We start from the raw sequence: 14,426 nt of genomic DNA, 5'->3' as shown, positions 1-14,426 counted from the left end.
CCTGCTCCTGGGTGGCCAGGCTGGCAGCTCTCCTGCCCAAGCCGGCCACTTTCCTGTGCCTAGTGTGGAGATCGTGGACGAGGTCCACGATGTCCGCACTAGCCCAGGCGGGTGCCCGCCTCTTGCGGTCCTGGGCAAGCTCCCGGGAGCCGCCAGCCTGGTCCTGGGAAGAGGGGGAGGGCTGGGGGGCATCGGGTGGCTGGCTCGAGCCGTGCCAGGTGCAGGGTCTGCTGGCTGGGTGCTGGCAGGCTTGCACCTGGCACGGGCACCGTAGCCAGCCCGTGCCCCTTTAAGTGGTCCGGGGCCGGGAGGGGGGCAATAGAGTTTCCCTGGTGTTGGCCAGAGTGGCCACCAGGGAAACCTGGGGAGGGCTAGCCTCCCACTAGTTCGAATTAAGGGGCTACACACCCCTTAATTCGAACTAGCTAGTTCGAACTAGGCTTAATCCTCGTGGAATGAGGATTACCTAGTTTGAACTAAGCGCTCCGTTAGTTCGAATTAAATTCAAACTAACGGAGCGCTAGTGTAGCGCCTATGAAAGTTAGTTCGAACTAACATCCGTTAGTTCGAACTAACTTTGTAGTGTAGACATACCCTAAGGTACTACAGAATCACTTCTTTTTAAGCTTTTTTTAAATCAAAATACAAAAGTGTCAAAGCACACCATTTCTCAAAAATTGCTTACTTTCTCCTTTTTACCATAAAATTATAAAATAAATCAATTAGAATATAGTAGGTATATTTCAGTGTGCGCCATACAGAGACAAATTATTTTCTGTATGAAATTTTAATTTCTACTGACTTTGCTAGTGCTTTTATGTAGCCTATTGTAAAACCAGGGAAATACCTAGATGAGTTGGTAAACCTCTGGAAGATCTACGTGTGTCCCCAGGAGTGCACGTATCCTCGATTGAGGATCATTGATTTAGAGCTCCTATTTAGATTGTGGCTTTTGTGATATTGGCCTATTGGCAGTCAGGAACTGTGCTGTGATCATCAGTTCATTTCTAACAGGCCATTGAGAAGTGTGAGATGGAAACAACTTTTGTTTATTACCTATCTGTCTTGGATTTGAAATGAAAGGGTTCAAATGTCCTGGCCAAAGTCCACTACCTGGGGGTAATGTCTCTTGTGCAAACTTCTGAAGAGTCTGAAAGGAAGGAGAAGAAAATGGCAAATGTGTTTAATGAGAAGTACATAATAACAAATAGCAGGAGCAATCCCATACAAATAGCACTTATGCTTCTCCTCCCATTCAGTGACTGTCTCACCATCAGAGAGCTATTATTCATTCTCATAACTACACTTCTGTTTGCCCCTACCTGAAAGAACAAACATGCAAAGGTTATCTGTTGGTGATGATATTTCATAAGAGCATAAGCTATACTATCAACTTAATAAGAAATACATTTTATTTTTGATACAAGCTATAGCTCCAATTCTGTTTTGCAATTCACATGTGAAGCCACAGCTGAAATCAATGGGATTGTGCTGACGTCCAATAGGTTGTATTTCAGTGTGGAGAATTTGCCTTTATGTAGTAATAAATCTGGTTCTTCTGGCTAGATAAATCATTTGGGACATGTCTACACTATGTGGAAGAGCAATGCTGCATCAATCAACCTTCTACGGTTTGAATTAGCTGGTCTAGTGAAGACCCACTAATTTGAACTAAGGGAGCTCCCCCTTCGGAACCAGTACTCCTGCTCCTCATGAAGAGTAAGGGAAGCTGACAAGCATTTGCTCCCATCGACCTCCCGCTGAGTGGACAGCATAAAAACACGATTTATGATACATCAACTCCAGCTATGTAATTAATTTAGGTGGAGTTGCATATATTAAGTTGACCTTCCCTTTAAGTGTAGACCAGGCCTTTTCATAGAAGATTGTTTATAAGACATACAATCAACATGCCAGACACTCCAGTGAGAATTATGATTATTTAGCACTTTTGAAAATTAAGCCTCAATTTTTGGCACGTTTGAAAATGTCTGTGCCGAAGTTTGGATTTAGTTGCCTAACGCTAGGCAACCACATTTGAAAATGTTAGCTCTGTTGTACTGCACATGAGGTTTAAGATCCCTTGATTTCTTACTATTTTGTATCACTATGGCCAACCAGAATGAGCTAACAAGCACTGACATCTTCAGTAAAACATTCCAAAGAATTAGCAAGTGTTCTTATGGGAAATTAAATTACTTTCTTTATTTTTAACCATGAGTGTATGGTATGAATATTGCTGTCTCTTCTGGCAGGCATTTACCTGTTTTCAAACATATGCTTTATTATACGCAAAACTAGTAGCAACACCTAGTTAAGTTTGCCTGACACTTCCCTTTATAACACCCTATTTTCCATTGTTTATAACAGTGCCAAACATTAACCCTTGAAGCTGTCATTTTCCAAGCTGAGTGTCTGCCAGCTGGCTTTTCTTTTACAAAGTTCCAGTTAAAACAGTTCTGTTGATTCTGAGAATGAGACTAAGAAAAATTTCATTGAGTTTGTCTACACTGCAGAGTTTTTTCAGAAAAGCAGTCATTTTTCAAAAAAAGTCTCTGTCACGTCACTGAATTTTAGGGAACCAGCCAGAGTGGTACAAAGCGAGCCATGTGAGGTGTCAAATAGAAGCTTACTTTCTTCTGATTCTATATATGCTATTCATGTAATTGTATAATGTCTGTGTGTGAAGTTATAAGCATGTACTTCGTATGGGTACTGAATGTTTCTCTGTATATGGTTGAGCAATGGGCAGAGTTCGGCCTAAGGACATGCAAATGAGCAAGTCTCTATGGAACAATAGCCCTCCACAGGCCAAGGATACACCTCAAGAATGGGAACTGATACCTAAGGGCTACCAACAGGGAACACAGGGATAGGCACTGGCCAGGTGACCTGCTGCAGCTAAGAGACAGGAGAAGAAGGTATAAATATGCCATGTGGCCGACTCCATCTTGGTGCTCAGCTCAGCCCTTCATCCCAGGGGCAGCAGTGCAGGGATCGAAGAGCCGGAAAGAGCTGTGGACCCATCTTGATGTAGGATGTTCACCAAAGACTTTTAAGCCAGCAGTTATAACATCTCTGCTGTGAGCCTGCATCAAGAACTGGGAGATTTGATGCATGTAATATATGATACTTTAACAATCTTCCTCTCGTGCTTTTCTTTCTTGTAGTAATGAACCTTTAGATTTTAGATTCTAAAGGACTGGCTCAGAGTGATTTCTGGGTAAGGTCCAGAGAGTAAATTGACCTGAGATCTGTGGCTGGTTTCTTGGAACCGGACAGAACTTGTTTGGGGAAGGTGAGATTGGGCTCTAAAACCCTTCACCTGTGCATGAGGCCCGGGACCATCTGGGGCACAGATATTGCTGGGATGTCGGAGTGGTTTTGCTCGTGAGGCTTCAGGCAGGCAGCTGAAGCACTCTGTGGGACTGGTTTGTGGCCTGTTTGGGAAGGCCTCCCGTCTGGGGGCTGTAAGGAGCCCTGAATTTGAGCATTTTTCCCAGAGCAGACACCCCCAGCTGCACCCAGACTCAGCCCGATCCGTCACAGTCACTTACATCCACAGTGCAATCACGTTCTTTTGGAAAAAAAATCAAATGAACAAAGGGATTTTTCTGACATTGGTAAACCTCTTTCTACGAGAAAGAAGCTTTTTTCTGAGAGAGCTCTTTTGGAAAAAGGGGTATGTGGATGGGCAATAGGGAGTTCTTTCGAAAGAAGAGGAAAGAGAAAAAAATCACAGGTGCCCTGGTGGCCACTCCATCCACAGTAATCACAGCTTAAATAGTGTGGACACTGTCTTTCGAAAAAGCAGATCTCTTTTTTGATGCACTTTTGCTGTGTTTTTACTCTCTCTCAGTTTTTCAAGCAGATCTCTTCCGGAAAAGCTTCTTCCAAAAGAAGCCTGCAGTCTAGATGTAGCCATTGTTATGTAAACACAATAACTATTTCAGTGAGAAATTTGAGAGGGGGGTTGCCATGCATATGCCTTTTGCTGACCTTATAAAAAAAACATTCAATTTGGGGCAGATTATTGGCCTTTGAAAAATCTGAGTTGGCACATGCAATAGAGACTTGCCCAGAGCTTAGCAACTGAATTATCAGAAGTTTCCATCTGTGCTAAGTACACTCCAGCCCAGCATTGCAGAGGATGAGCAAACTTCTCCCAGCAATTTGTCCACTAGGCCACTGGGCACAGGAACTGAACACAGACAGACAGGAAGGCTGGCACCCAGGCAACACAGAGCAGAGAATAGCTTGACTCAAAGGCAGAGGAGAAAAGAGCCAGACGTGAGGTAGAAAGGGGACAGCAGAGGGAATAGATTGGGTCAGAGAGTGTGGAGGTGGAGATAGAATCATAGAATCATAGAATACTAGGACTGGAAGGGACCTCGAGAGGTCATCGAGTCCAGTCCCCTGCCCTCATGGCAGGACCAAATACTGTCTAGACCATCCCTGATAAACATTTATCTAACCTACTCTTAAATATCTCCAGAGATGGGGATTCCACAACCTCCCTGGGCAATTTATTCCAGTGTTTAACTACCCTGACAGTTAGGAACTTTTTCTTAATGTCCAACCTAAACCTCCCTTGCTGCAGTTTAAGCCCATTGCTTCTCGTTCTATCCTCAGAGGCCAAGATGAACAAGTTTTCTCCCTCTTCCTTATGATACCCTTTTAGATCTCTGAAAACGGCTATCATGTCCCCCCTCGATCTTCTCTTTTCTAAACTAAACAAACTAAGCAAATGGGGACATTTGATTAGATGGGGACAAGCAGCAGGTGTGAAGGGCACAACTTGGGACTGGGATTTGATGGGGAGAGACAAGGACTGTCTGGACCAGGAGACTGGAACTGAGTGCCAGTGGGAGATGGAAAGAGGTCAGTGGACGAAATAGGACTGGCTGGGCACAGAAACAGTGGCAATTAGCCTGGAAGTGGTGCTGGGATACATAGCCCGGGGGACAGGGGGATAGACTGGGAGCTGGAATAAGATTAAGACTGGGATTTGGATAGATAACCCTGAGGGGGAGATTAGGACAAGGAAACTGGGACTGATATGAGGAAATGGCAAGAGGGAAAGATAGCGGGACAGTGACCAACCGTCAGGAATTAGGGAATACATCTGCTTTACACATCTTTATCGAGTGCTATATTCCTCTGTGTGCCAGTTATGCTCAGTGGGTCAATGTATAGGGTGAACATAAGAACGGCCATACTGAGTCAGACCAACAGTCCATCTAGCCCAATATTCTGTCTGCCGATAGTGGCCAATACCAGATGCCCCAGATGGAGGGAACACAACAGGTAATCCTCACATGATCCCTCCCCTGTTACCCATCTGCAGGGTGCAGGGCCTTGATCTTGTTTTTTTAGGGTGCTCCTATTAGAATAGGGACAGCAATTTATCCTTGCCCCCTACGTGAACAGACAGTCTAAATGCTTCCCTCCAGCCCCCATAAGTACTGTGCACCCAGCTAACAACTAGACTGGCCCTCCATGCTCCAAATGATCACTTTTATTGAGCTTTTGTGGAACACTGATAAATCCCCAGCATATCTACTGAACACACGAGCTCACTCGCTCACACTCAAAGAGAAGGAAGACAGGAACATACTCCGTGGTGTAACTCCCTTTTCCCACTGGCATTCCCAGTTGTGAAGGTTTACAATATGCCACAAGGTTTAATAACAGCTGCCAACCAAATAGGTGCCATGATATCAGCAGATTTCATGAGGCACTTTAGAGAGAAAAAAATTCCATCTAGCTCAACTAAAAACATATTAACAACAAAATCTATCAGTTTCATGCAACAGACCTTTAAATACACCCACAAACCCTCACTCCCACCCCTTCCCCTAAAGAAAAAAAGATCTTCACACTTCCTCTAATACCAGCTGGTTCATATAAATTGCAGAAGTTGCACAAAACAGTTACTGACAGTGATACACTAAACATAGGTTAAACTCACTATGATCACTGCCTGTCTGTAATTAGAAGTTATAACATGCATAAAATAAGAATGGCACTTGGTTTTATGATGCAGCTATGGAAGATAGTTACAGAGACATGCTGGCCAAGCATCATGTCCTCTGTTATGCATATAACTAATTTCTAGGCCAGAGCTGAACTGTGCACAATTCTAGCAATTTTTGCCCCAACTATCTTGATAACATTATTTTTCTGGAAAAAATCCTCCTGAGTGGTGCTAAGCGCCCTTTGTTACTTTTAATGCTATATGAGTTGAGGGTTCTCAGTCCTTTAGCACTGAAGATGGTATTTACCGAGGATGTGAACATGGACAACATGACACAGAGCTCTTCAGGACAGCGGACATAGCTTTTGGTTATTTTTTGTATACCTAGCATTGAATATTAATATAAAGGGAGACACATGAAAGGCAGATCACAAAGTTTTGCTTCTGTCCAATGGCCCACTGATTCCAAGTTCTACTAACAAATGTAAAGATTTAAAAACCTCCCGTACTTCTATGAATAAATTAACATCTAACTTATTGGGCAAGGAAAAAAATTTCCCCATGGACAGATTATTCCATTAATGCAGGGTTTCTTGTACCTCTTTTTGAAGAATCTGTTACTTATCTTTTCAGAGACAGGATTCTGAATTAAGGAGCACTTCTTTGATTGATTCAGGCAATTTCTCCATTTCTGGGTTCTGATAAGTCACAAGTATTCACATGTATTTGAATGTCCTGGTATTCAGAATTTAGGGTGGAAAGTTTTTCTACACTTCTGAAAATCATATCCTTCTTGTTTTTAAATAAGTAATTCTATTGAGGTTATTCTTTCCTCTCTAAATTATCAATACATATTTTCAGTAGAAAGTTAGCCCCTGTTTTACAAGGGAAAAGTGCTATGAAAACTTTTCATAAATTCAAGAAAAAACTGAAAAATGATGATAAACTTTTCACTTCATTTTATTTTTTAAAAGAAAACCACTCTTAAGCTGGGAACTTGCACATGGTACCTCCTTCCTTCCAAAATAAATTATTCTGTAAAACTATAACCATGGAGAATAAAAGAAAGAAAAAAAGGCTGTCATGATTATACTGAGAAACATACAGAGATACACCCTGCTGTACTGGTAATAATGTGCTCTGAAGACCAGTTTTAATTAATATCTGATGTAAGAGTAAACCCACTAAATGATTACATTTCACTCTATAAATCTCTACAGAGCCAATATTTTCTAGTGTCACCCTTCTTAAATGAGAAAGATCTAATGATACCAGAGGTCTATGTCTATAAATGGAGACACTTCTAATAACACCAGGGCAAATTATAATAATAATGAAGAGCTTTACAATCAAAGTGCTGCGTATGTACCAACTTCTGTTAACATTATGAAATCCATCTTGTGTGAGCACTGAGTGTGGGAAAGGAATAAAGTCCTCCAAGAAAGACACTTCCCAGAAACTGCCTCATATGCACAAAAGCCACATTATGGACCTGATCTAAGGCACAACTGAAGGCAATGGGAATTTCCCATTGGCTTGATTGGGCTTTTGATCAAATCATAAAGTTCTACAGGGTCTGCTACTATACACCCATGTTACATGCAGATCCAGGCCACCTCCTGTTTTTCAATACCATGTTGTGTAATTAACCAGGTTTGCCTAAATTTGTGGCAGCAAGGACCCTATCAGCAGATTGCCAGGAGCTACAAAATAACAATAATTTCCCTGCTTAATACTAACCACTAGAATTAGTGGGTATTGATCCTTGCCACATTACAGGGGCATTACTACCTTTTGCAGCTCAGACCCATATCATAAGAGTGTAGCCACGAAACAAAAAGTAGTCTCCCACCCCACCCCCCCCGTCACATGTCAGCTACTCACTGTGGGCCTTCAGCTATCCGTCTCATGTATATCCTTTGCCAACTCCATATTTGCCTGCACTGAAGGCCTTAATTTTTCCAACAGTAGCAAAGGGGGAAAACAAACCTGTAATTCTGCACCCCGGATCCATTGTTCTTAAGTAAAATGCAGTCAGTTACATTTGGGGAATGTGGGAACCCTCCATCCAGCTTTGTGCATAGAGGTGTGATTATGGTGGAGAATAGTTTTGATGAGGTCATGGGAACGTGGCTAAGACTGACCTTGTATCTCCTGTCTTGGTTCTAGGAGGTGAGGAAGTATAGGTGAGACAACATGGGGAATCATCCATGAAAATTCTGCCCTTGCTCTTCCTGTTCCGTAGGCAAAACAGAGGCCTTCACTCTCTGGGAACACCTTTTGTAAAGACAACAGTCACATGCCATTTGAATGAGAGTACAGCATTCATGCAGCGATATGTCTGTGTAAAGCACTGATGAGTGAGGCTCCTCTTTCCCATTTGCATGGAATTTGCTCTGTTATGTTCAACTTGTTTGGTCAGTTCTCCAGAGTATCCTCAACATCCAGTGACTTTGAGGCATCTGAGGCCATAAATGACCTACTCTAAAGTGTATGGGACCTGTCACGGTGTGTCTGTGTACTTACTGGTTTGTGGCATGGGAAAGACTCTTGTTTCCTGATGGCAGGGAGACAAAGAATAACCCCCTTTTTTATTTATTATCCCTCTTCTGAATGCCGGTGACACCTTGTTGAGATTTCATCATGCTTTTTGTCTAGAACCACTGGTTTGTAGGCCAGTGATGAAAACATTCCAGCAAAATCAGGTTAGCTGACGTGTGCTATATTTTGTGCTTAGAGAGGCTCTCTGTTTCATACTTATATATTATCTACAGGTTAAACTGAGGGAGCACTTAGCCATTGCAAAGGGTTTTTTAAATGATCTATGTTTATTCATTTACAAGCTTTACACATGCACCCTGTTCCATAAAGTTTTAATTTGCATGTTATTATAGAGGTTCATGTAGTTTCTGAGGCTGCTGAAGCTGAAATGGTGCTCTGGGTACTCCAACTCAGAAATACTTTATGGATAAGCAGCTCAACTTCTTTCAGTGCTGGATCAATAACATTGCTTCATCAGCTCAGGGATCAATCTGACAAGACTTCGGTGGGGGTGAAAGCCCATAGCAGAGAACTCTCTATCAGATTCTGAATTTCTTTCCTTACACCACAGACTATCTGACTATATTTGGGAACCGGTGGGAACCCTTTTTTGGCTGTTCAGCACTATGTAAGTTTGTGTGTGTGTGGAAATAGCCACTAATGGCATGATGTTCTCATGAACATGTGGCAGGTCCCTGCATGTGCTCCATTAAAGGGGCAATTGGAAATCAATTTTTCAAAGGATTAAAACTTTAAATCTATGATGAAGGGAGAATGCTTTTAAATCAGCCAGTGATCATCAGATCTGATGGCCCAATCCAATTCTGACTGACATCCATGGGTCTCTTAACGGATCCATTCGCAAGTGGATGAGGCCTTATATAAGAATATTGCTAGAATTTCTTGCTGGGTAGACCTCTTTTTCCCTTGACAATTTGTTTATTATGTTAAGATACTGAGAGAGAAATACTGGGCAGGTTACGGACAGGTAATCCCGTGTTCACTTATTCCAGAGCAAGATGCACACTCTAGCATGATGGCTACCATATTGGTCAGAACAGTGGGGACTGAACCAGAGACCCTCAGAGCTCCTGTCACTTAAACTACAGCTCTCTGTGATTCTTATAGATTCATATCATCTGTGGAGCAGACATCAAGGAGGACCTTTAAAACACATTCACCAGTGAATACAGTAACATCAAGGGTATACAAAGGAGTGAGACCAATCAAGAAAGTTAAATGCAGCCAGAGTGTTTATTCAGTGGTGCTTGCATCCCCTGGAGCTAGCTGCCCATAGCCCCACTTTCCAGAAGAACACTTGCATTTTGTATTCCACCAGCCTTGCACAAACCATATTCCCCTACAACTTGAGTTACTGGGGAGATGAGGGTATCCCATTCCGGTCAAGATGTAAAGTATTATCTATGCCTTTATTGTAATTCATCATTTAAACTGCAATAGAGAATCAGGATTGGGGCCCTCTTGTATGCGGTGCTGTACAAATACACTGTGGCTAATTCTCACAATCATATCCACCAGTCTTCAGGAGGTATTTGATGGGGTTTTTTCTTAAAGACCTAGATCCTGCAATCATATAAGAAACTCAGCCTTGATTTAAAAAAAAAAAAAAAAAAAAGGACACCCCAGGCTCTTGTGGTGGCAGAAAAAAACTTGGTAATGTGAACCCTGCATCCATGGACAGCATCAGAAGACAAACAACCTGAAAGGGTATTTTTTTTAAATCTTGTTTTTTCACCTATTGCCATGATTTGGGGTAGGGGAAGGCTGATGAATTGTTTTTTGAATGCTCAATTTTGGCAATACTGCAAACACACATTTAAAAACAGTCTCTGCTCAGATTTCTTAACTGCATCCAGGTTTTATGAATATTATTGCTCATTTTCTCTGCCTGAAGAATTAACTTTTTAATACCTTTTAATTTAATTATACTTTTTAAAGCACAAACTGTTTTTATTCTAATTCCTTTTCCCAACTGTGTACAGAAATTAAGAAGCTAGTAAGATCCTCTGTTTTATGTATAGTAGCTTCATTCAAAAAGCATTCAAGGGAAAGAATGGATAGTTCACATTCTTCTTCCAGGAAAAAAAAAAAAGATGCTTTAAAATTTTCAAGGTGCAAACTAAATTACAAGATGCCCAGGAGTGTGCAATAGCATTTCATTGTTTGAGTTTGGAATAAAAGACAGATAATTAGGAAATTGGGAGTCTATTAATTTTCCAAATTTACTCATGCAAGAAGCACTGAGCTATGGTGATATTTGCTTACCTCGTCATTATGCAAAAATATATTAGCTAATTATTTTGACTAATGCAATTAAGATATGCATATTTAGCATAAACTATACAATAGAAATGTTACAGTCAGCAATTGCTGGGTTGCACTCATGGGCAGCAGAGAGGCAAAAGTCTCGGCACAGTCTCTGATGGTAAACCATAAGATTGCTACAATTCTGCCTGAACTGTTGTTATTAGTTCTGTTGCGGTAATTAATTTACTTTACAGCATGACTAGGTGGCACAGCTAGCAGTGGTATTAATTTTTTGTTATGAGACACCTGAAGATGTCAGCTTTGGGCAACAGTATCTGCACCTTTAATTGCCTTAATCAGTGGAAATACAGAATCTTTTCCAAGGATCCAATTAAGACACTCAACAGAGTCTTTCTTTGCACTTTATTTTTTATGAATATTCCAACTTGTAAAAGTTAAGTAGTTACCCCGGAAAACTTTCCTCTCTCCCAACACCAGGATCACAACCATTCCCTTCTTGGGATGGAAGATCCCAACCATTCCTCCCCTATCTTCCACCAGTGTTTCATACTTGGGATGGGAGGAACAGGAGGAGCACTTTTTCATAGATAACTTTCATAGATAATTGCTTTTTAATACGTTTGACTGAAAAATCCTTCTAATTATCTATGGAATCTGCTAATTAACTGCCTCAACAGCTCAGTTTTACTACCCTTATTCACATTAGTAATACTTTATTCCACAAGCAGTGTCATTGACATCAATGGAACGAACATGCAGAATAAAGTGCTTATGAACATGAGTTAAAGGTGGTAGGATGTGCCCCTTACACGTACTTTCACTTGGCTTTCCGCCCTCCTTCAGACTGGGGAATGGTCCTTCAAAATACAAAATTAGAAAGAGCCTGTTCCTTCATTCTGGCCCTGCCACTTTCCTGCAAAGTAACCTTACTTGATACAATGTCTAACATGCAATGTCTTTTCTACCACTGAGATGAAATGTGTACTCCCCACAATACCAACATTAATTAACTTCCCGCAGCTAACCATCAGGGAATGAACAAATAGCAACAGACTCTCTCCAGAGACCAAGTTATGTCCATGCTCAATCATACATGGACCTGAATAAATAACTGGATTTTTGGCTCATTGTCCAAACTGAAAAATCCAAAAATTGTTTCATTTCAGGTCAACCAAAAATAGAAAAGTTTAATTGTTTCTTGTCAAAAAATAAAAATAAAAACAAAAAGAGTCTGAGGGCAAATAAAACGTTTCAATCACAATAGTGTTTCCATTTTTGTGTTTCATTTTCAGGAGTACTTTAGCCTTTTTTATTTTTATTTTAAATAAACCCAGCAAAATTTCTAAACCAATTATCATTTTGAAGCAAAAAGTCAGAACTCCTCATTTCAAAACCATTGAAGCAAAATGTTTCTTTGAAAAACAAACACACTTTTTTGAACAAAATTATTCACTGAAAGCAACCCGAAGTCACAGAGGGTATGTCTACACTACAAAGTTAATTCGAACTAACAGCAGTTAGTTTGAATTAACTTTGATAGGCGCTACACTAGCGCTCCGCTAGTTCGAACTTAATTCAAACTAGCGGAGCACTTAATTCGAACTAGGTAAACCTCATTTTACGAGGACTAACGCCTAGTTCGAATTAAGGGATGTGTAGCCACTTAATTCGAACTAGTGGGAGGCTAGCCCTTCCCAGCTTGCCCTGGTGGCCACTCTGGCCAACACCAGGCAAACTCTACTGCCCCCCTCCCGGCCCCGGAGCCCTTAAAGGGCCACGGGCTGGCTACACTGTTTGTGCCAGTTGCAAGCCTGCCAGCACCCAGCCAGCAGAGCCTGCACCTGCCACAAAATGAGCCAGCCACCCGATGCCACCCAGCCCTCCACTGCTCCCCAGGACCAGCCTGGCGGCTCCCAGGAGCCTGCCCGGGGACGCAAGAGGCGGGCGCCTGCTTGGTCAAGTGCGGAGATCGTGGACCTCATCCAGGTTTGGGGGGAAGCATCCAATGTCCACGATCTCCGCACTAGCCACAGGAACGCAGCCATCTACGGCCGCATGGCTGCCAGCCTGGCCGCAAGAGGCCACCAGCGTAGCCGGGAGCAGGTGCGCTGCAAAATTAAGGACCTGAGGCAGTCCTACTCCCGGGCCTGCCAGCCAGGGGCTGACCCGGAGGCATGCCCCCACTTTGAGGCTCTGGACCGCATCCTCGGGGCTCACGCCGTCCTGCCCCCCGGGTGGTGATTGACCCCGGGGCAGAGGGACCACTCCTGGACACGGAGGAGGAGGAGCCGGAGGACGCCAAGAGCCAGGAGCCTGCCCAGGACCCAGGACCCCCGAGGCACCCCACTGAGCACGTCTCCTGTGTCGTCCGAGGCTGGGAAGGCCTCCACCTGTGAGTACCATCATGCTCCCCTTATGTGTACGAGTGGGTGGGGGAAAGAGGGAGCCCAGGGACCATGCGCCTGGACCTTGCCCACCACAGAGCAGCAGCTGGGTGTCATGCAGGGGCCCTGGCCTTGCAGAGGGGGGCTGAGTTTCACCCACCTGGGCCCAGGGACAATTGACCGCTGCTCTTGTTTCACCACAGCCGCAGCACCTGGGACTGCAGGGCGCACCACCCTGCCTGCAACAGCCACCCGCGCCTGGGCCAGCAGGAGAGCCAGGAACCAGGAGGACTACCAGCGGTGGCACCTCTGGTTCCTGGAGCGGCTGCTCCGCAATCAGGAGCACTGGGTCCGGGAGGACCTTCAGCTGCACCAGCGGATTTTGGAGGTGCTGGAGGAGCAGAGCCGTGCCCTCAGAGGCCACCTCCAGAACCTGGTCGACAGGTTCCTGCCTCCTCCTGCTCCAGCTCCTGCAGCTGCCCCAGCTCTCGCTCCTCCTCCCACCCCTGCTGCCCCTGCTCCCTGTGCTCCCCCTGCCCCTGCCCCCCTTCCCACTCCTGCTCCCCTTCCCACTTCCTCTGCCCCCCCGTCCCTCTTGCCCCACCCTCCACACCCGCTCCCCCCCGAGGTCCCCGCACCCGCAGTGTTGCAAGACAGGAGAGCCAGCCGGTCCCCCAAGCCTGAGCTTTCCCTTCCCTTCCTCCCATTCCACCCCCTTCCAGCTCCCCCCTCTCAGGTTTCCCCCTCTCCTCTCCCACCCTCACTCCTCCCTCCCCCCACCCCAGTTATGTACAAGAAAAAGAGATTTTGTTTGCCAAAACAGGTGTCTTTATTTTACATTACTTAGGACGGGGGGGTTAGGAAAGGGAAAGGGGAAGGGGGGGAGGGTGGAAGAAGGCCCCAGTGGGGCATGCAGGGAGAGTTCAGTCCTCCTCCTCCACCTGGAAGCTCTCCCACAGGGCTTCCCGGATCCGGACGGCCCCCCGCTGGGCTTCCCGGATGGCGGCGGTATGGGGCTGAGCATACTGGCCAGCCATGCGGTCAGCCTCAGCCATCCAGGCTGGCAGGAAAGCCTCCCCCTTTAGCTCACACAGAATGTGTAGCACAGAACATGCTGCCACCATGGGAGGGATGTTGTGCTCTGCGAGGTCGAGACAGGTGAGGAGGCATCAAAACCGGGCTTTCGGTTGCCCGAAGGCTCCCTCTATCATGATGCGGTCCCTGGTCAGCCTCAC

Source organism: Pelodiscus sinensis, chromosome 6 (assembly GCF_049634645.1).
Source record: "Pelodiscus sinensis isolate JC-2024 chromosome 6, ASM4963464v1, whole genome shotgun sequence".
In the NCBI taxonomy this organism is placed as follows: domain Eukaryota; kingdom Metazoa; phylum Chordata; order Testudines; family Trionychidae; genus Pelodiscus; species Pelodiscus sinensis.
The sequence above is the reverse complement of the archived record's forward strand: the minus strand, read 5'-3'. Positions refer to the sequence as shown.